The sequence below is a fragment of the Balaenoptera ricei genome, chromosome 1 (assembly GCF_028023285.1).
Source record: "Balaenoptera ricei isolate mBalRic1 chromosome 1, mBalRic1.hap2, whole genome shotgun sequence".
Classification (NCBI taxonomy): domain Eukaryota; kingdom Metazoa; phylum Chordata; class Mammalia; order Artiodactyla; family Balaenopteridae; genus Balaenoptera; species Balaenoptera ricei.
Window position 1 is genome coordinate 33,117,006 of NC_082639.1, and position 23,084 is coordinate 33,140,089.

At 52.4% G+C, this 23,084-nt stretch overlaps 1 protein-coding gene across 8 annotated transcripts in view; it reads right to left on the minus strand.

Annotated features, from left to right (window-relative positions):
• The window catches only part of RIMS3 (regulating synaptic membrane exocytosis 3), a 40,033-nt gene extending 25,425 nt beyond the window's left edge, over nucleotides 1-14,608 (minus strand). For 4 of the 8 annotated variants that reach the window (XM_059919886.1, XM_059919894.1, XM_059919848.1 and 1 more), the window contains exon 1: nucleotides 14,344-14,608. The gene's annotated coding sequence lies outside the window, so the exon portion shown is untranslated. Of the gene's footprint in view, nucleotides 1-10,847; nucleotides 10,919-11,914; nucleotides 12,062-12,537; nucleotides 12,569-14,343 lie in introns of those variants that run through there. The other 4 variants (XM_059919901.1, XM_059919856.1, XM_059919864.1 and 1 more) reach the window with 3 other exon arrangements.
• Between the last annotated feature and the right edge of the window lie 8,476 nt (nucleotides 14,609-23,084).

Here is a 23,084-nt window from a genome sequence, read left to right on the forward strand (position 1 = left end):
TGGCATTGGAGACCCCTGCCCCAACCCTTATCTAGCACTAGGGCTGCCCACCACATTGCTCATGCCAATCTGTGCCCATGTCAGAGGCCAGACTTAACCTCAGAATGCCTCTTAACACAGTGCTGCCTCACCAACTAATGAGAACCAGCTCATGAGGTAATACTGATTTTTTTTTACCTGCATCTACAGAAGGTGGGGGTATCCCTTGTTTCTAGCCTTCACTTTCCCCCTCAGGGAGAGACAGGTGGGTGACAGAGCTGGTGTGTGGTGGGGGAGGGTAAGCTGGACCCAGGGAGCACACCCAGCCTGAGTAGGGAGCACTCTGCCAGCTCCTCTCCTGGTTATGTGACTTTTATCTCCTCCAAACCAGGCTCGCACACACACTACGCATAACCGGGAGAGGCACAGGGCAAAGAATTTCAAATGTGTGATTACACACCATGCAGACCCACACAAACGATACACACTTGAAGACACAATCACATGCATACACAGACATGCACACCCCCAAGATACTCATCCACACAAAAGCACACAGGAGTAGCCACACTGACAGCCACAGGCAGGCAGACACACACACACACACACACACACACACACACACACACCCTCCCCCTGGCCCCCGGCCTCTGCCCAGCTCAGAGGCAGGAAGAGCCCCATCCCTTCAGTGGGCAGGGAAGCAGGAAGTGTCTTACTTGGATCTGTGGGTTCCCTTGGCCAGGCATGCACACCAGCTCTGAGCAGGCGCTCGTGTGAGCTTGCACACACACACACACACACATACACACACACATACACACTCTGGTCCCCAATCTCACCCCTCTGGCCCCCATCCCCACAGGCCGAACAAAGGACGTCACGGTGAGGTCGGTGGCGAGGAGATGAGAAGGCTGGCTGGGAGCAGCTGCGGTCGCCATGGCTACTGAGCTGACCCACTTCTCCTCCACCCAGCCTGGCCCACTCAGCCCAGGCAAGAAGGGACAGGCAGCTTTGGGCAGGGGGCCCTCTCCCATCACACACAGTAAAGGGGCGGCCCTCCGAGTGTGTGGTAGGGATGGGCTGAGCAGACAGACTGGGTCCTGATACAGAGGCAAGAGCCAGACATCTCCTGAGGAGAGCAGGGTGCTCAGGCCTCCCCCAGCCTCAGGGGCCCATACGGGTCATGCACTTGCCCTGGACACGTTCTCAGACACAGTCCTCATAGCAGGGCAGGGGCTTGGGTGGCTGGGCCCAACCTGTGTCCTCCAGACTCCAAGGACTCGGGACACCCAAGGGTGAGGCAGACCCAGAGCTGGGTGAGCCCCGTCTCCTGTTCGGAGCAAGGCTCCTGAGGGCACGGTTCGTCCTCCCCACTTGGACTGAGGGCTGCTGGGGGCATGGCCAGGCCTTCCTTCCTCAGACAGGGCTGCCGTGTGTCTTCTCTCAGCCAGGGGGCTCCGGAGGACATGGCCGCACGTCTTCCCTCAGAACTGGGTTCACAGCGGAACAACTCGGCCTTCAGACAGCTCAGTCTTGTGAGGAGATGGCTCACAAGGCAGAATGAATCCCTCCTGTGGGGCAGCCTCCCGTAGCTCCCTGCTTCCTTCAGGAGAAAGTAAAAACCCCTCACAAGGCCCACAAGTGAAGTGACCCAGCGCATCTCGCACTCCTGCCCCTCCTCCGTATTCCAGCCACACTTGCATTTTTTTCATTCCTCAAAAGTGCCACTCTGTCTCCTGCTAGCCTGGAATGCTCTTCTCCAGTCCGTCCCCACCCTCGTGTCCTGCGGACCTGGTATGTGTCGCACCATCTTTGGGGGCTAATGCCTACTCAGCGCTCAGTCCCAGGCTGGATGTCATGTCCTAGGAGAGTCTTTGCAGACAAGGTTAGTCCCCCTGTCATGCTCCCCCAGACCCTATACCATCCTTGCCTGTTGTGCGATGAATTGTGCGCTCCCCCTGCAAAACAAAGACATGTTGAAGTCCTAACCCTTGGTACCTCAGGATGTGACCTTGTTTGGAAATAGGGTTGCTGCAGATGTGATTAGTAAAACTGAGGTCATACCTAAGGAGGGCAGGTCCCTAATCCAATATGACTGGTGTCCTTATAAGAAGATGGCTGTGTGAAGACAGAGAGAGACTACAGAGAGAACCCATGTGATGATGGAGGCAGAGACTGGAGTGATACAGCAACAAGCCAAGGAACACCAAGGATTGCCATCTGTCACCAGAAGCCAGGAGAGAGCCATGGAGCAGCCTCCCTCGGAAGGAACCAACCCTACTAACACCTTGATTTTAGACTTCTAGCCTCCAGAACTGTGAGACAATAAATTTATGTTGTTTTAGGCCATCCAGTTTGTGGTACTTTGTTACAGCTGTCCTAGGAAACGAATACACTGCTGGCCCAAGCTCATTCAGTGCCCGTTTCCCACACCCCGCCCCGCTGGCTGTGCGCTGCTTAGAAACAGAAAGCATGCCATCTTCTTCATCCTGAATCCCCTATGCTTGGCACATAGTAGGGCTCTGTAAATATTTGTTGAATGAATGAATGGTGATCTAAAATAAACTTTAAAATAAAAAATGGTATTTATAGCTGGATAGCAGAATTATGAGTCATTTTTATTTTCCTTATGTGACATATTGTGTTTTCTAAAGTTACTACTTTAGAAACTGTATTAATGATCTCATAAAGAAAAAATGAAAATACATATTTTTCTTTTCAAAACATACATTAAAATAACAGACATTTCCACCAATGTGTAGTTGTGAAGAGGGAAAAGTTCTGCTCTCTGCTTGATAACTGTCTTTTTATTGATTAACTGATTCCTCCTCCTGTCACTCTAGTGGATTTACAGAGCTTGAGCTCCAGAGCCTTGTGGGGCATAGATTCCAGGTGGAAGCATCCAGAAAGACTGCACATGCTTCCTGACCATCTCCATCACCCACCCCTTCTCATAGCTTGTGGCCAGATGTGGCAGCTGTTGCCTGACAGGGGCTGCTAGACTTGGCACTTGAGAATGCCACTAGAAAACACCCTGGGGCTGAAGCCACTCCCGAACAGAAGCAAGATGCCGCCCTCAGTGGATGCACTGTCCAGTGCCTCTCAAACTTAAATGTGCACACAAATCACCTGGGGATCTTACTGAAATGCAGTTTCTCATTCCATGGGTCACAGGAAGGTGGAGCCTGAGTGTCTGCTTTTCAAACAAGCTCCCAGGTGATACTCACGCTGCTGGTCTGAGGACCACCCAAGGCACAGAGAGGTAAAGATAAAACACCCTGCCTGTTCTGCAGAAAGAGTGGACACTTCAGGATGGGGAGACCAGAGCAGGCATCACAGAGAAACTCTCTGCAGAGCAACTCGAAAGGTGGGTGGGATTTAGAGAGCTACAGGTGGCAGGAAAGAGGTGGAAACTAGCTGGGAAGGTCCAGAGAAAGAATGGTATGTTCAGAGGCTGCTAAACAGAGCAGTGCAGTTGGAGCAGGAGGTATGTGCAGCTGTGGAAGAGAGGGCTGGGAACGTAGGCTGGGAACAGCCAATGAAGGGCTCTGAATGTAGGGTTAAGAAGTTTGGCTTTAATCCTGAAGGGAGTGAAATCTGACATGGTTGAGATGTAACATTTTACAGAGATCAGTCCAACACAGTGCAGAATCAGAAGAAAGCCCGACAGCAGGAAGAGCAGTCAGGAGGCAGGTAAGAAGCGCTGCACTGCTTCAGACAGTGCTGGTGGAAAGAGGAAAGGGGTGCAAGAGTCGTGGGAGGGCTTGGGGGACTGCCTGGAGTTAGCGATGGGACAAGGCTGGGGGAAGGGCAGAAACCAGAATCCAACATGATTTACAGCAAGGGTGAGGGCTGACAGATGCCATCCCCACAGCGTGAGGTCCTAGAGGGAAAAGTTGGCTTGAGGGAAATATGAGTCCCTATTTTAGATATGATGAGCCTGAGATAATTTTGCAACTCCCATATGGAGGTGTTGGACTGGTAAGCAGATTCCCTGGAGTTCAGGAGAGCAGTGTGAGTGGGCAGGATTTAGGTGTGTTCCCCAGAGGGAAAAGTGAGGTGTGGAAAGGAAGGAGAATGCCTGGAGGAGGGTACAGAGTGAGGAAAGGGTGAGAGGTAATACCTACAGTTAGGGGTAGGAGGAAAATGGAATCCACTGAAAGAGGGAGAATCAGCAAGTCAAAGTAGGAGAACTCAGAGAAGATGTCGTGAGTACACAGATGGCCAACCTGGAGGCCCTACACACCCTGACATCGAGACCAAGGAGAGGTCTGCCCAGCCCAGGATGCAGGAGGGCAAAGGAAGCCCAGGCCTGAACAAGAGCACAGTTGAATGGAAAGCAGAATTTGGACTGGTAGAGAAGGGAGCTGGATGCCCTGGGGAGGGTCTGGGTTGCCGCAGGATCCCAAGGGGCCTGGGGCTCCCAAGCCCTTATTCCAGCTCAGCCCAAGCACAGGAAAGACAGTATCCCCACTCACAAACACACACACCGCACTTGCACACCCACTGACTACAGAACCCCCAGGGGCAGAGCAGAGAAGCAGGGGAAGAGGTCTTTGGGGCAAAGCCTCATTGCTGGGGAGCACATAATTTATCATCCAATTAGGACTCTTTCAAAGAGTGAACAGAGACACTACTAACAATCACACCAGAACCACAAGTGTTAAGTTAGGACTGTCCCAGGCAAACCCTAGCCCTGAGGGATACTGGATCCCTCCCCCCGGCAAATACTCACTTGGCCCCTGTTCCCCCTTCCTAGAAAGGGTGGTAGAACTGACAGATAGGTGAGAGGGACGGGCTAGCTCATCCTCAGAGGGAGGGGCCCCGCTGAGGGTGTTGGTGGATGGGGAAATCTCGCCCCCTCCCAGCCCCGCCCCAGCCTGAGCGCCGACGCCCCCGCCGAGGGGGAAGCGGCAGCACCACGGACAGCGGCCGGTCCCGCTCTCCCTGCTCCTTGCGGGTCTGGCCTTATTTGGCCAGGGCCGCCGCTAGGCCGGATCAATATTTCATGGGGGAAGGGGCTCCGGTTACCAGCCCCGCGCTGAGCCGGAAGGCGCCGCCCTCGCCCGCCGCCCGCCCTGGGGACGCTCCCCGGGAAGCCAGCATACCCTCGGCCCCAGCCCAGACAGACACTGCCCTCAACGCACTCGGCCTTCCCAGGCACGCCCCTGGCCCCTGCACCCTCTCTGGAGCACAAAGCCCCAGGTGCACGCCACACACTTGCACACAGCCACTCGGACACACCACAGAGCCAGACACGCGCTCTACAAAGACGACGACACAAACAAAACAACAGGCACACACCACACCCAGCGTGCAAGCCACCAAGACGCACAACACACACACATACACACACCAGATGCCTCACAGACACACATTACACAGAGATGCATTCACCACAGACCCACATGCACATCACACACAAGACACCCTGCCACACATGCCCAAACTCACACAACGCACAGAGCCTCCCCACAAAGACCCTCAGACATATCACTCAGAGGTCCTTTCACCACGGACACGCACACGTACATACAAACTCTCTCTTACACACATGCACACGCACACACAATATGCCTCCACAGAGACCCTCAGACGTTCGCCATGGATACACAAGCACACACCCCACACCGCCCAGGGCCACCACCCCTCCTGGAGCCAAGGCCTGCCCTCCCACTGTGGACATGGGAGTGGGGAGGGGCAGGCAGGACTTTCCTCCTGCCCACCTGGCCCTGGTCTTGCGCCCTGTGGATAAATCCTGTGTCCTCTGAGGCCCCCTGGGGTTGCTGCCCCATCTCCAGGGGCAGGCAGTGAGCGGCACAAAGAGGTGGGAAAGGGGAGAGCAAGGAGAACAGGACCTTTCAGACCCCAAAGCCCCCTGGCTTTGCCGTCCCTGGGCCCCAAGCCCTGGGGACAGCCTCACCCTAACCCATGGCCCCCATAGCCTCCTCACTCCCTGGGACTCCTGCCCTCTGGGAGGCCCTAAGGCCCATGTTGTGCATGGGGACCTGGAGGATTGTGGAGTCTGCACCCCCCGCCCAGGAGTGCCCAGGTCCTGCCTCAGAGGCAAGAGGCATCCTACCCCCATCCAGACACCCCAACTCCAAAAGCCCCCCTCTCAAGCAAGCTGGAGGACAGCAGCCCACGTTCTCCTATCTACAGGACAATCACAGCACGATTCTCTGAAAGCAACCCAAGCCAGGGCACAAGGTGAGGAGAAGGGAGTAGGCTGGCACAGCATAAGAGACCCCCAAATTCTCCAGGTAGGTGGAGGGGATCTTAAAGATTATCTAGGTCCACATCCCTGACATCCCTGTACAACTTCCCAGTTTGCATTATCCACATAACATTGTGTGTCCCTCAGTGGTTTATGCCAAATCTCCATACGCCTGTAAGGCTCATTAATTATTTTCTTAAAATTGGCACTTTTAAGTTAAATGCATTTATTTTAAATAGAAATTTTGTGTTACTACTATAAATGGAAAGCCAATACCAATTTTAATAAATAGAAAATGACAGTAAAATAAGTACAGTGAAAACAAAGCTATATTATTAAAGTTTAGCTACACAGAGCTGCCAGTCACGATCTCTGTGGTTTTTTGGGTGTTTTTCTTTTTGGCTACACCGCACGGCTTGCGTGATCTTAGCTCCCCGACCAGGGATCAAACCCAGGCCCCGGCATTGAAAACGCCAAGTCCTAACCACTGGACCACCAGGGAATTCCCCAAGATCTCTGTTTAAAAGGAAGGGCAGGGACTTCTCTGGTGGGGCAGTGGTTAAGAATCCGCCTGCCAATGCAGGGGACACAGGTTCAATCCCTGGTCCAGGAAGATCCCACATGCCGCAGAGCAACTAAGCCCGTGCGCCACAACTACTAAGCCTGTGCTCTAGAGCCCGTGACCACAACTACTGAGCCCTCGGGCTGCAACTACTTAAGCTCGCGCGCCTAGAGCCTGTGCTCCACAACAAGAGAAGCCACTGCAATGAGAAGGCCACGCACCGCAACAAAGAGAAGCCCCCACTCGCCGCAACTAGAGAAAGCCTGTGCGCAGCAACAAAGACCCAACACAGCCAAAAATAGAGTAAATAAATAAATAAATAAAATTTTAAAATTAAAAAAAAAAAAAGGACAGCAAGTGTTGGAAAGTTGTTAAAGACACACCAGCATGGCACTGACACTTTCTTCCTGGGACAAACTTGATAGAGTTGAAAGGGAACCAACTTTCTCAGTATGTGAGCCAATGCCATGCAGTGGCATGTGCACGAGCCACTGAAAGTCATCTCAGGTCTCAATGAAGGGACCAAGCTCACGTTGGGAAGGAAGCTCTAGGCTTGCCTGCCTCCTGTAGGACCTTGGATGGCACAGTGGCAAGTTGGCACCCTGTTGCCACATTCCATTCCCGTAATAACAATCCTTAGAAATTGCTCAGTTCTCTCCTATTTACAAATTGTCCTTACACCTACCATCTAATAGGAGCCTCACAGCAGGAACTACCATGCATGGTTCTTCCCTGAGAAAAGGAAATGAGCTGAGTCTTAGGAGATGAATATGATTTTGGCAGAGAGAACTGTCCTGACTGCTCACGCCCTCCTCATCCCTCTCTCCCCACTCCAAAGAGAGGTGAGAAAATCAGGGTCTCATCTCCCTAACTCTCTGCTCAGGCCTCTGAATGACATTTGACAGGCTCTTCGGAGCCTGCCCTGGGCACTGCTGCCCCCGGAAAAGACTCCTCTTGAAGTCACAATGCTAGGTCTGTTTTTACCAGCTGCCGTCCAGATGGAAGGCTGGGGCCAGGCCCACCTGGCACTGTAAGAATTATAGCAGATGTCTTTTGAAGTATAATACTTGCCCAGATTACAAACAAACAAGAGCCATGTCTGCATGTCTGACTTTGTTTTCCTTCCCTGCAGGCTGCAGTTGATTGGACCAGGGTGGGTACTTGACCCCGTCAGAGCCAATCAGATCCTCTCCTGGGAGTTTGGACTTGGATCTGCCAAGCCCTGGGTTCTATCTCTGAATGTAGCTGGAACTGAGGGATGAAATACAGGAACTATAGGTGGTCCATTATCTGGAGAAGCTGAGAAAACCCAGTGTGTGGAGACAGAAAGGTGAAGGCAGCCAACAAGGTACAGAGAGCAGCTGCTTCAATTTCTCCTGGCCTACAGGTCTCACCATCCAGAGGCTAATGATTTTCCTACTCCTCAGTTCCCCCAAACCCCTTGTGTTCTCGTAATAAACCCTTCTTTATTACTGAGGCTGGCTTGAGTGGGTTTCTGTATACAAGCAAAGACCTAATTAAGGACAGGGGAGAAGCTGGGAGCTGGAGGCACAAAGATGAACAATCTCTGTGCCTGCACCGGAAGAGTTCAGTTTCATGGGACACAAGGAGGAAAAGATGTAGACTCTGTGTGGATGTGGCGGAGGTGGGGGGGGCGGGGCTGCTAACTCTGCCCAGGGAGGGCCGGGAGGGTTCCTCAGAGGCTTCCCAGCAAAGGTGGCAGCTGAGCTGGTTTTGAAGAATGAAGGATGTTCTCCAGGGAGACAAAGCAGGGGTGGGGAGGCATTATAGGCAGAGGGAACCACAAGGGCAGAGGCACAGAGGCACAGAACAACAGCCTGATGTGTTAGAGGAACAGGAGTTCAAAGTGTGGGGAGGGGGGTAGGTAAGCAGGGGAGATGAGGCTGGAGGGGCTCTCGGGTGCAGATCATAACGTGCTTTGAATCCCATGCTAAGAAGCTGAGGCCCTTCTTGCCCTCAATGGGGAGCTATTGAAGTATTTTAAGTAGCAGGGTCAGTTCTGTGTTTTAGAACTCTGGGGCTATACAGAGAAAGGACTGGAAAAGGCAGGCCTGGAGGCAGGGAGGCTAGTTAGGATGCTGCAGCAATGATTCATCTATTCCTTTCATTCACAGAACAATTCATTGTTTACCTACTCTGTGCTGGGGCCAGGCAAAACTGGATTCCTGACCCCACAGAGTTCACAGTCTAGCAAGAAAGAGAGATGAGGAAAAGCAAGTCAAGTGTGATGAGTGTTGTAAAGAAGTACAAGGTCCTATGGAAGGGGCTGATGTTTAGTTTCCAGTTTAGGCTTCTCTGCAGAAATGATGTTCAAGCTGGTATCTATCTGAAGGAGATAGATAAGCAGGGGAAGGGCATTCCAGGATAAGGGAACAACATGTATGAAAGTCCTGCAGCTCAGGGAGAGGGTAATTGGTACAGACGATCCAAAAAGGTAGGCAAGGACCAGATCCCACAGGGCCTTGCAGACTACGTCAGTCTGGCTTTTATTCCAAGAAATCTTGGAAGGGTCTTAAGCAAGGAAATGACACAATCAAACATTTATCTTTAGAAGATCACTCTGACTACAGTATGAAACCTGAAATGAAGCCGGGCAAAAACAGAAACATAAGGAGACCAGTTAGGAGGCTGTCACAGTGGTCCAGGTGAGAGCTGATGCTGGTCTGGAGTGGGGCAGTGGACAAGGAGAGAGATGACGGACTGGGGAGAGATATTCAGGAGAACCAACAGGACTTGCTGAGGACTGGCTGTGGAATGTGGGGGTGAAGGAGAGGGAGGTGTCCAGGAGAACTTCCAGCTTTCCAGCTTGAGCAAGTGGGTGGATGGTGGTGGCAGAGATGAGCTAGGGACACGAGGCAGAGCAGGTGCCAGCAGGCAGAGCTGGGACCTGAGTTTGGACCTGAGACTGATCATGAGACATCTAAATGTGGTCCAAGAAGTAGTTAGATTTGCAGGTCTTGAGCCCAGAAGAGAGCATTAAAGTCAAGTAAATGAGATTACCTGGGAGTGGGGGAAGAGTGGGCAATACAGGGCAGCTCTGAGGAATCATGGTTGCAGCAGGGCCTGGGCACACAGTGACCGGAAGCTCTGAGCTTGGAATATCAGAACCATGAAATCCAAAGGCTTCCTCTCTCAGCCCTGGGAAGCGTCTGGCTTCGGCTCCACCTCTCCTGGCCGAGTATCACTCCTGAGCACAGGCACTTCCCGGATGAGACAGTCCTCCCTTCCCCACACCTCTTTCCTCCTTGGCAAACTCCAAGTTATCCTTCAGACCCACCCAGCTTAGGAGGTGCCTCATCCTAGTGAAGTCCAGCTATGTCCAGGACTGGACATGCCTCGTCCAGGCATGTGCTCTCCCATCTGACAACCTGGGTTTGATGCCACTTGATGGCTGTGTGACTTTGGCCAAGAACCTGAATCTCACTTTCTTCATCTATACAATAATACAGATGAATAATAGGAAATAATAATCGTACCTACCTCATAGGGCTGTTTGAAGATGAATATGTCAAGTGCTTAGCAGAGAACCTAGCACACAGTAAGCACTAAATAAATGTTACTATTATTAACATCCCACCCACCTTGGGACAGTTAGTCATGCCCTCCATCTTACACCTCCTCCATTTGGGGACTAATTTGCAGGTCTGTGTCGCTCCTTGCCTCTTCCTATTCCAACCCAATTTGTGGGGCCCTATAATACGCAGGGCCCAGGGCTAAATGAAAAAGCAGTATCCCTTGTTCAAAATTATTAAGAATTTCAAGATGGTGACAGTCAAACATTAAACTAAGCGTGGGGTCCCTCTAAGCACAGGTTGCCCTGTGCAACCACAGACTGGTGAATCTCGCCCTGCCTCCACCCCCAGTCAGCCCTAGGCCTGGGCCTGGCCCAAAGCTGGTGTCAACCCCCCTGCAAGAGAGTTAAAATGCCAACTGACATTGCAATAGGGTTTTGTGATTTCCATTTGGAATTTCATTTTATCCTTCCCATGGACAGATAACATCAACCCCCTTTTACAGTCGAGGATACTGAAGTTCAGAGACAGGTGTGCCTTGCCAGAGGTTACCCACCTCAGAACCGCAGAGGTGGGATGTGAATATAGGCCTGGCTGGTGCCAAAGCCCTGCCTCTTGCCCTCTGGCTCCCCAGAGAGGTCGGGAGAACCTGGGCCCAAGAGATAAACTTCATCAACAAGACCCAGAGAGAGGGAGCTGGAGGGACTGGGCCTGGCCTCCTCCCTCCTGGGGTGAGTCACATAAACAACCTGCTCCCTGGGCACAGGGAAGGGGGGATGAGAGGGCAAAAGGTCACTGCTGAGAAGGATCTGCCTGAGGGCCACAGACCCCAGCCCACGCTTTCTGGAAGTCAGCCCCTGCTTCTTCTGCTTCAAATCCTTTAGAGGCTGCCATCGGCTTCAGGATAATTCCCAAGTCTAAAGCATCCTGCTAGATAGACCAGAGGGTCTGGCCTGGCTGTGCTGACTCCTGCCCCCTCTCTTCCCTCTCTCCCCGCCTGCTGCCCTCGCCACCATACCAGGCCTGTTGCCGCCGTCACCAAGGCCTTAGCACACCCGGTTCCCTCCTTCTCTGCCTCCTCAACTCCTTGTCACGCTACCGTCGCTGCATCTCTCCTTTCAACACATGTCACATGCTCTGGGCCGTCTCCCAGCTAGAATGCCCGCTCCATGGAGGCAGGAGCTGCCGGACACACAGTGCTTAGTGCATCAGGTGTCTGAGCACATCGTCCTGCAACAGAGGCAGGAGGGCCTTGCACTCTTTCTCCCCTTCTCTCCACTCCTCCTCAACCCTCCTTTTCTTGTCCAGGCATCTTGAACTCAAGGTGCGAGGAGCCCAAACTTGCAAAGGGAAGAGAATCATCACACAGCCTGCACCCTCCACCTGCCAGTCCTGGGCTGGGTGCTGTACATCCAGTTACGACATTTAATCTGCCAAGCACCTTCCAGATGGGGGTGGGGCAGTATGGGTGTAAATTACTCCTATTTTTCCAGAGGTGTCTGAGACCTAAAGTGTAACCGAGTCTGGAGGTGGAGGATGAGGGACTTGAACCCAGGTCTCTCTGGTGCCCAAGAACCTGGAGTCCTCTCTGCTGCTGTGACTCACTGTTCCCAGGCAGCTTACCTCCAACCAGAGAGCAATTGTTTCTAACCCGTGGCCTCCGTTCACACACAGCCCAGGCAGCACAGCTCCTTTGTTGGGTCAGCAAAACACCAGTGCAGGAAACAGCTCCACTGTCAGTGAGAGGCCAACGTAGAAGTCATCCCTCCCCTGGGTCAACAAAATGCCAGTGGGGGAGAAACAGTTCCCAGGTCAGACAAACACTAGTGGCGGAGACACCCCCATGGTCAGCAAAATGCCAGTACAGGAGGCATACCCTGCAACCCCAAGTCAGCAGAAGGCCAGTGTGACAGACACTTCCCTACAGCCCCCTCTACGTGTCATGGGCGTGCACAGAGTCCTCCAAGGTGATGCTCCCGGGGTGGGGTAGGGGAGGCAATGGGGCTGGGCTGCCACCCTGGGGAGAAGGCTGCAGCCTGGGAGTGGGGCAAACCTGGGTGAGAGTTGTCACATGGCACTAATGAAATCAACCACCAGCCTGCCCCCTCCTCCCCAGGGACCCTCCAGGCTCCAGCTGATGCAATGCCCAGGCTGGATAATTGTTTTCTTCCCTCCTTAAAGGGCCAGCTGCTGTTGCAGCTGCAGACATCACCCAGACCCCTGACAGACCCCAAAGAGCTTATCACCTGGTTAGGAACAGGGTGAGCCCAGAAAGTAGCAGCTCAGCCCTGGGCTCAGCAGAGTAAAATCCAATTATGTCCAGAGACCAGATGTGTCTGTGAGCAAGGAGGGAGGGAGAGAGAAGAGTTCAGGCCTGGCCCGCTGAGACCGTATGCCCCGAGGGATGGGACCTTGGTCCCTGCTGGGTCCTCAACCCCTGGCTCCTGCCTGCCCATCCGTCAGGTCCTTGGCACAGGGGTTGCTCGGGAGTTCAGCAGTTACCTACTGAGCTCTCCTGAGTGCCAGCCTCTGTGCTAGGCAGCTCAAATCCACCATTTCATTTACTCCTCTCAGCTGACCTAGAAGGTGGGTCTGTTCTACGAAGGAGGCTCAGAAAGGGGAAGTGATTTCCTCAATAGTGCATAGCCAGAAAGTGGCAGAGCCTGGGTTTGAAGCCAAGTTTGCCTGACTCTGGGCTTCATACCTGCAGAAGGTTGGGTAGGTATCAAACCCCATGGCTGCAGGTCCCTAAGCCAAGCAGCTGGCACAGAGGGCGGGGAAGGGGTCTGTGGGCCCTAAACAAGCTCTGAAGGGCACGAAGCTTGGACTGAGCACAGGTTTCACAGACCCCTTCCCCCACCCCCTCACCTCCACCAGAGAATGCCCCATTAGGCTGCCAACATGCCCCCAGGGACAGTTGGCAGCTGCCTGATTACAGACTAATTGGTGGCTGGCAGGAACTGTGGGGCTGGCTAGTTAACCCCTTGGTGACCAGGCCTAGCCCAAAAAGGCCCTCTCCTCACCACTTCAGGCCCCAAACTCAAGGAGCCCAGACAGAAGAAGTCAGCACAGGCAGAAGACAGTACCAAAGAGGCAGCAGCCTTCTTCTCTACATCCAGACAACACCCCTGGAGCTGGGGCTAGACACAGATATTATATTCACCCAGGCTCCCCACCCACGAAGGGCCACATCCAAACAGCCCCCAGGTGGCAGTGCAGCCAGCGCCCCTGTTCTCTGGCCTTGGTATGGCATTGCCCACCCCATCCAGGACCACAAGAGCTGTGAGCCTTCCCTGGGTTTCCAGGCCCAGGGTACTGGGAAGAAACCCACTCCTCAGGGATGGGTTATCCAGAAAAGGTGACGTGGACATGGGTCCAGGCAGCCTGGGGGCCAGCAGGTGAAAACACCCTCCCCTTGCATGAAAGGGTGCCCAAGTTGCCCACCAAGGGTCTTGCCAAACCTCCCTGAACCCTGGATTTCCCACCGTTGATTGACCAACTACCTTTCCCAGCTTCCCAGAAGCCCCCTCTCCCCACCCTAGGGCTGGAGTGGGCATCACCCCTTTTCTTTCATAGGGTGGGGGGTAGGGGTCCTCTGGGCACCACCATGGTGTCTCACTGGGAGGAAAGAGTGGCCAGCTTCTCAACCAGGGCACAGGCAGGAGAGAGAAAGGGAGGCTGCCTTCCAGCTCCCTTTCCAGGAGCGATTTTAAGCACTTTCCAAAAATGCCATGGGAGACAATGCTGTTGAAGACCAGGGCCCCAGGTGCTCTGAGCATCAGCAAAGAACTCAAGACTCTGGGGCCTTCTACTCCATTTTCCGGGCTTCCCCAAACACCTCATGTTCCCTTCTCATACCTTAGCCCCCCAGAGTCATCACACACACTGTGCTCCGCCCCCGGGCCCCCGCAACCCCCGCCCAGACCCTGCACACTTAAGATCCCTACGTGGCGCCTCACGACCAGAGACCCCTCCCCCGCCCCGTGGTCCCCCAGACCTCCGCAACCCCCTCCTCACGTCCACTCCCAGGCGACCAAGGCCTACTGACTTACCCGGAGGTGGGGCCGGGGTCCAGACAGGGAGGGGTCTCCGCTGGCCGAGGCGACTCCGCAAGGCGGGGCAGGTGCTCCGGGACCCCGCCCCGCGGACCCGGCGGAAGGCGCGGCCCGGTCCCAGGCGCGCTGCGGCCTCCGAGGGGCAGGGGCGCGGGGCGGGGAGGGGCAGCGAGAGAGGCTCACGGGGGCATCGCCCGCAACCGGGCCGGGCAGCTCTGCTCCGCCCGCCTGCGCTGCCTGCTCCGCAGCCGCCACGGTTCTCAGCCACCGCCGGGTGCAAAGCCCAAGCCCCGGCTGGCGGGAGGCAAAGAGGGAGGCGGGGCCTGCTGGGGGCGGGGTCTCGGTCGGGGGAGGGGCCATTGGAAGGGGCGGGGCAGGTGGGGCAGGGCTTGTGGTGGTGGGCGGGGCCTAAGGGAATCTGGAGAGTCTGGGTTTGCCGGGTTGGGGGCGACCTACGCTAATAAGGCCTCGAAGGGGCGGGGTGGAGAGGATGCCCGAAGCCTCTCCAGGTCTCCAGAACGCTCCTGCTCATGCTTGCCCCCCCTCCACCTCTACATCTATCTGTTCTTTCTCATCTTCCTTCGCTCTGGGAGACCCCCCAGGACCTCACTGGCACCTCGGTACCCCTGTCACACCCTGGACCAGATCCAGGAATGTCCAGGATGGTGAGAGAAGGGGGAAATGACCTACAAACATCAAATCCAGTTTACAGATGGAAAACCTGAAGCCCAGAGAGGAGAAAAGACTTGCCCAAGTGCCTGCTATGAAGAAAAAGACTTTACGGTGTCCCTTTCAGACAGAGGGTAGGGGAGTAGAGAGTGTCTTGCCCTAAGACCCATGTTAACCTCCCTCCCCTCACCGCCCCTCTTCTCCTAGAACAGTGGTTTTCAACTTGGGGTGATTCACCGCCCCCCACCCGGGCCCAACATTTGAGAGTGTCTGGAGACATCTTAGGTTTTCACAACTGGGGGTTGCTACTGGCATCTAGTGAGAAGAGATGAACGGTGCTGCTAGACATCTCTCAATGCACAGGACACCCCCAAATGTCGCTAATGCCAAGGCTGAGAAGCCCTGCTCTAGGATCTAGCATCTGCCTAAATGGAGCTTCCAAGTGAGCTCCCTGAGCACTGGGACTTGAGGAGGATGCCGTATAAAGTCTCTCCTAGAGTTATGCCTGCCCCCATCTTTCTGTGCTTAACCTTGCTCAGCTGGTCAATTCCACTTTGGGGCTCCAGTGTTCTTAATTCACTCATTTACAGAGCGCACAATATTATTACTATTTGCCTTCCTAATTGTTTGCTGAAGGCAGGCAAAACAAGTAGTCTCCCTGCTGAGGGCATAGATTAAAATGTGAATGGGGAGTGGAAAGGTGTCGGGAAAAAGGAAAATAATTGAGATTATTTAATAAAAGCGACCCTCCTGGGGATAACTAGCTATACCTTCTACATACCCCTCACCCTATCTCATCCCTCCTCACCTGGTCTGTGAGAAGGGTAAACTGCGACCCAACAATGTGGTGAGCCTGAAGCTGGGTCCCAACAGTTGACCAGTGGTGGAGCTGGGATTTTATTCACTTATTAACTAAACTTTTGTTAACATCTAAACTACATCAGGCCTACAGCTAAGGCCTGTGATGTAGAACGGTTGCTCTGGAGCAGCAAGGAGGATTAGATTTGGGGAGGGGGGACAAGATGGAGGGCAGGGAAGTAGCTGGAATGATGGTGGAGGTGAAGGATGAGGAGAGCAGAGCCTGTGAAGATTTGGAAGAGAAGGGAGGAATCAAGATTTCTCTGTGCTCCTCCCATGCACCCCATCACAGAGACATGTAAACCAGTGACTGCCTTGGGAATCAGGTTCCGCTTGCACATCTGATGAAAATTTGGACCTTCCCTCTGGAGAAATGTGCAGACGACACTTCACATATAATTTCAGGGGTTCCAAAGCTCCATAACAGCTTCCAGAAGGATTGGTCAGGGGGTTAGGGGTAGGGGTAGAGGTTGATTCTTTTACACACACACACACACACACACACACATATATATATATATATATATTTTTTTTTTTTTTTTTTTTTTTTTTGGCTGCATCTCATGGCTTCCCCAAACAGGGTTTGAACCCAGGCCTGGCAGTGAAAGTGCTGAGTCCTAACCACTGGACCACCAGGGAATTCCTGCACCTTACCTGATATTAAAACGTATTATAAAGCCAATGTATTTAAAGCAGTATGGTATTGAGGCAGACCTAGAGGAATCAGTGAAACAAAATGGAGTACAGAAATGGACAACCACGCAAGGGAATTCCGTGTAGGATAAAGATAGCACTTCAGGTAAATGAGGGGAAATATAGGACTTTCAACAAATGGGTGGAATATCGGGCAAGTTATTTGGGAAAATAAGAGAAAGCTGTGTCCTTACCCTACACGGGAATAAATTCCAGGTGGAGCTCATATTTAAATTATAACACCGTAATGTACAAGAAGAAAACATTGAGGAATGTTTTCACAATCTGGGGGATGGAAAAGACTTTCTAAGCATGATGAAACCTGGACGCCAAAGGGAAATCATAAATTTGACTATAAAAACTACAAAACTATAAAAACTTCTACAGAGAAGTGATCATACTCAAGTTTGAAAGACTTGAATGACAAACTGGAAGGGATACATCCCAGTTGCCCTCTACTTTTGCTTCCTCTGGCCCGCCAGCCCCTCCCCCAAGCCGCGAAGGGAATGAGCGGAAGGGACGGCCGTGGCTGTGACAGTCAAGGCCGAGTACATCGCAGAGGCTCCTCCCACGACACCCTGGCCAGCGCCCACCTGTTCAGGGGCCGGGAAGCCCCGGAAATCCCAGCCGGGCCATCTGGGTCCACAGCAGGTGCTTTAGCAAAACGGAGCCAGAGTCCGCGCCGAGGCTGCTCACCACTTCGCTCCTGTGGCCATACTGGGAACTGCAATCCTCGGTTCAGTTCATGCAGCTTCCCAGAGTTAAGGCGGGAATATTTTTCTTAATATAAATAAGAGTTAAATTTTTGAGGAAGCTAACAATGTTCCAGGCATTGTGCTAAACACATAAAATAGAATATTTCCTTTGACCCTTAAAACAACTCTTCTAGGTGCGTCCACTGTATTATCATTTGACAGATGAGGAAACAGGATTTGACAGAAGTAACTTGCCCAGTCTCTAAGTGGTGGCGTAGGGATTCAAGGTCCGACTCCTCGCCCCACTTTTAATGCAAGAAAGCCAGGTTCTTGGCGAATTCAATAAAACAAAGTTTTTTGAAGTTAACCTTGATCAGGCCTCATCCCAGGTGCTGGCAATTCAGAATTGAGAAAAACAGCCATTAGGAGAGACAGGCAGAGAAATATTTCTGATTCAGTGAATCCCGGAAACAGCAGAGAACATGTTAATCCTGGTAGGGGTTGGGGCAGAGGGCAGGGATCCCAGAGATGTCCTTGAAGCTGTGGAGTTTGAGGGAGGGGGAAGGAGTGGGGTAGAACTTACAAGCCCACTGCAAGAAGGAAGAGTGAAGCTTTGGGGAGGAGCAGTGGTTTATGTGCCCTGAGTCTGGGGTAGCTGGAGATGAGGCTGGACAAGTACACAGGACCAAGGTAGAGTTTGGGTTCAGAGGAGTTAGGGCACAAAGATTTTGAGAACTTTTCCATGTTTCTGTTGACTTGGTCTAGGGACAACCTGCTCTGCCAACCCAGCCTGCCTCGTTCCTCCCAGATGCTCCCCACCTGGGGTCAAGGTACCAGCTGCCTAACCCAGAAACCTGGGAGTCACTCTTAACTCTTCCATTATCCTCACTTCCATCCAGTTAATTATCAGGGCCTGCCCAATCTACCTCTTAAATACTCCCCAGGTTCACTGTCTGCTCTCCATCCCTGTGGCCGCTCCCCTCCCTCCAGATGGCCTTCCTCACTCCTGAATCCAGCTGCTGGCAGTGACTAGGTCTCACCACCTCCAAACTTTCACATAAAAGAAATCCTTATAAAGCAAATCTGACCACATTCCCTCTCCTACTGAAAACCCTTTCACTTTTATATATAGAATGGATTAACAACAAGGTCCTACTATATAGCATACGGAGCTGTATTTAGTATCCTGTAACTATTACTATTATTGTTATTATAATTAACACTTATGGAAAATTTATGTCCTAGGACCTGTTCTAAGGACTTTATACATAGTAACTCAGTTAATCCCCATAGCAGGAAGCATGGGTGATGTTCTTCACCAGATCAGGGGAGCCCAGAGGAGGACCAGGTGGGGGAGATGCTGGACGTGTTCAGATTCAGGTACGGTGGGGCATCCGGATGAGGGGCTGCAGAAGGAGCTGATTAGGTCTGGAGTTCAGAGGAGAAATTGTGGCTGGAGACATAAGATTGAAATTGTTGGGACTTCCCTGGTGGCGCAGTGGTTAGGAATCCGTTCAAGCCCTGGTCTGGGAAGATCCCACAGGCCGCGGAGCAACTAAGCCCGTGAGCCACAACTACTGAGCCTGTGCTCTAGAGCCCGCATGCCACAACTACTGAGCCCGCACGCCTAGAGCCTGTGCTCTGCAACAAGAGAAGCCACCGCAATGAGAAGCCCGCACACCGCAACGAAGAGTAGCCCCCGCTCGCTGCAAACAGAGAAACCCCGCGTGCAGCAACAAAGACCCAACTCAGCCAAAAATAAATTAAAATAAATAAATTTTTTAAAAAAGAAAGAAATTGTTGGCAAATACATGAAAATGGGACAACAATCAACCCATCTGGAAAAGGTAGGAGGAAGGAGATAGCTAGATGCTTTTTAAGGTTTCTCTTGGTAGAAGAACATGTGTAGGATTCCAAGTGTTGAGGTTGGTAGGACCCCAGAGACAAAGAGAAAAAATCCACGTGGCCTGAAAAACTTGACAGATGCTCCTTGGAGGCTGTCTGTTATTCTTTCATCTGACTTTCTTTTACTGAGCAGCTACTATGAGCCACATGCTCTGCTGGAGATGGAAGGGTCAGAAGATCCAACCCCTGTCCTCAGGGACTCCACAGCCTGGCAGGCAAAGGACAATTCCAAAATAGGAATCCAAGTGCCCTAAGGCAAGCCTGGGAGACCTAGGGATGCATCCCGGAGGACGTGCCATCCAAGACAAGAGCGGACGGTCAGCAGAAGAAAGCTGTGTGGGGAATCTGGGCAGAGAGGATTGTTCATGTGGTTATTTTAAAGATTCTCATTCCTCTTGGATTTTCCACTTTGGACTCTACTCGTGTGCCCTGAGAGTCCATTGCAGGTGCTGGGAACCAGACAATAGTACTTGCATCTCTTAGGCTGTGTTGAATTTGCCTTCCTCTCCTGGTTCCTTCTCCTCAAAACTCTTCCTGCCTCAACTCTACCCTCCCTGTCAGGGCTTGGATGAGGGTGGGGCAAGAGAGGCACCTAGGGCACAAATTTAGGGAGGCACTCACTCTCAGGGGCATGCAACAGCTCCTGGCCCTGCACCCTGCTCACACCGGTACTGTTCACACATGTGGCTCCTTCTGTTTACAGTGACCCTCCACCCACCCCTATCCTGCTCCAAGGCTCAGCTCAGCTCAGCTATCACCTCCTCCTGGATGGCTGCTGCTCTCCCCAGGCCTCCCTGCCTCCTCCCTAGGCCAAGGTGGTCCTCTGTGCTCCAGCAGCATGGTGAAGGCTGCACAGCACAGTGCTTGCCAGAGCAGGCTTTGGCATCAGAGCCCTGCTGTGCTGTTTATTATCTGTGAACTGCTCTCTGAGCCTGTTTTCACATGTGTCACACGTGGTGCCGACTCCACAGGGGAGCTGTAAAGATTAAATGAGAAAAATGTATGTAAAGTGATCAGCAGTGATTGGTACAGGGTACTCGGTAAGTGGTAGCTATTAGGACTTTGTTTATACTTCTAAAGCGCTCATACACTTAGAGATGTAATCTAGTTATTTTCCTGCCTCTGTCTTCACTATATCATAAGTTCCTTGGGGCAGGGAGGAGAAGGAGAGGAAGGAGGAGGAAGAAGACCTTCACGGATGACATTTAACAGGCTTGTCTGCTACACAACTCAAGGAAAGAAATGACAAATCCTCTGGGGAAAGTTCTGGGCAGGAAATCTGGAGCTTTGGGCTCCAGTCACGTGGTCCCAGGGATGGCACCGTGCCTGCCAGACTCACATCCACTTTGAAGAAAAGCTCCCCAGACCACAAACACAGTTGGGGCCGTGCTTTAGACTACTTGGCCCCTCCAGCTTCTAGACGTAGCAGATGGGGGCCAGCACAGAGCCAAGGGTTGCCGTCTCATATATTAGCTGGTGACCTTTAACTAATGGCCCAGCACAACAATCCGAGACAGGGCAATTAGAGGCTCTCTTGAACCAAGGAACAGAAAGAAATGGTCAGGCGGCAGAGGGAGGTGAGGTAGGGAGGTCAGGGACAAGCGCGCCTGAGCCAATGAAGCCACATGCCAGCAAGCGGAGATAAGAAGGAGCAGGGACCAGGAGTGAGCAGCAGCCTGGCAGGAGGGAGGGAGGGAGGGAGGAGGAGGGAGGAGGAGGGAGGAGCAGTGCAGTGCAGAGACGGGGAGGGTGTGGGCAGAGGGAGCATGAACAGAGCAGTGAGTCCTAGAGCTGCCTCATTCCTGCTGGTGTGTCAGTGTCAGTCCTTACGAGAAACTCCTTTACATGTGAGTTGGAGGAGTTGGTTTCTGTTCCTTGCAGCCCGATGAGCCCGACTACTTGTTACCTTGGCAAGTCTTTGCCCCTCACTGGGCCTCGGTTGGACTAGACCATCTCTAAGGTCCTCCCCAGATCAATGTTCTCTTTGAACACGACATAGGATGGTTTTTAGACTGTGGGCAACTGAGTTCAGTATTAGTTACAGCATGCCCATGACATCCTGGGTCCCCAGATAGCTTGGTGGCTGGTTAACGAGCCTGGAGGAGGATCCAGCACACACCAGCTTTGAACCTCAACCTCCCTCTTCCATTGCATTCTTTGTTGGATCACAGAGGAACTGAGGAAGCAGGCCTGGTGTTTCTCCAGCATCTTTTGGCTGTTGAATGCCCTACCTGCCCCCTGAACACTTTCCTGGACCCATGTCAGCATTTCAGAGGATTCCAGTGCCAGGTCTGCTCCAAAGAAAGTGCCACTCCAGGAAGAATTTGAACAAAGAAAGTTTCCTTTTTTGGTGTTAAGATTTCTTGCCTTCCAGCTGTTTGGCTCTCAGCCTGTGCCCTGCCTTCTTCCCTCTAAGCTAACAACTATGTTGATAATAACACTTTCTTGCTTTTGTATGGGGCTTTGTACTTTTCAGGACATTTTCATGCTTGCTGTCTTATTTGATACTCACAGAAACCCAGGGAGGATGGGCAAGAAGGAGGGGTAGATGGTAACACCTACCATTTTTCCCATCCCATCCATCCCCTTAAAACGATTTATTTTAAAAGAATTTAGAAAAATTATCCCTCTGCTCTTTTTCAAACAGATGGAAATGTTGAGATTGAGCTTGATTAAGTGATCTGCCCAAGATCACAGAGCAAGTTAATGGCTGACTGGATCTAGGTTTCCAATCATGGATCATACTTAAGTGGGACTGACTTAATACCATCGTGCAAGACGCTACTGGCCGTGGCAAGGGGCCTCTGAGAGAAGTGGTGTTTTTGGCATGGCTGCCCCTTTGAGGCCTCCAGGAGTTATCCACAGTTTTACCTCTCCAGGCCCTCAAGAGACTTGACTACCCCCCAGTGGCCTGGGTAGCAACAGGAGCTCACAGAAGTGAGCCAGGTTAGACATAAGGATTCAGTAACAGTTCCTCTGGTATCAGCCAGGATAAATGTTGTTAAAAGAGTCAGTTTTCTTGTTTTGACTGCAGAGCACTTGGGGGAGGTAAGACAGGAAACGTTGAGAACCACAGGTCTATCCCTCCATCAGCTCCTCTGAAAAAGAGGATGCAGAGGTCATAGTCCCTGCCCCTCCTCCCTCCCTAAACTCTACTCTGCAGCAAGGGCACCCTATCCCGGCTTGTCCATTTTGGGCCCCCTTGCCAACTGTGCTCCTTGCTGTATTCCCACCCCATCATTCCACAGCCCATCCCTTTCAGTCACAACGTGGAGTCAAGTTATCTTGGGAGGCAGGCAGTTAAGTTCTCCATCACACAGTTCTAATAGTTAGGGAAAGATGAGGAAGCAAAAGGAGTAGGAGGCTTTCTCTGTGCTTTCTCCAGGGTCTCCCTTGCTCCTGTCCCAGTGCTCCAGCAGAGAGCTTAATGTTCTGCTCTGTGGCATCACCCAGCTCAACATCTGCAAACAGCACACCTGGGAAATTAATCATGGCAGTCAGCTAATGGCCAGGGCAGTACCATGTCAGTCAGGGTGAAGACAAGAAAACAGAAAACGTGCTTGGAATTTCAAACAGAGGTAATTTATTTCAGAGAACTGGTTGGCTTGAGGAAGCAAAAGGGTAAGGTGAGGAAGACTAGAGATTAGTAGTTGCAGGAAGCTTCTACCACCCCTAGACCTGGAGGATCAAATGGAAGGGTGTTTACTAGATCCAGAAGTGCACTTGCTGCTGATGCTACTGGACTATTGCTTTTGAAATGATGCTGCTGGCAGATCTGCCAGAGGTAACTGGAGCCTAGAGCTATCACTCCAGTACCACTGACACTTTTGGAAACACTGAAGGTCTCTGAGCCCATAACCACCAGCTGCTGCCAGAGTCTCTAGCGGATGCAGAGAGAAAATGGCTTTGCCTCTCCTC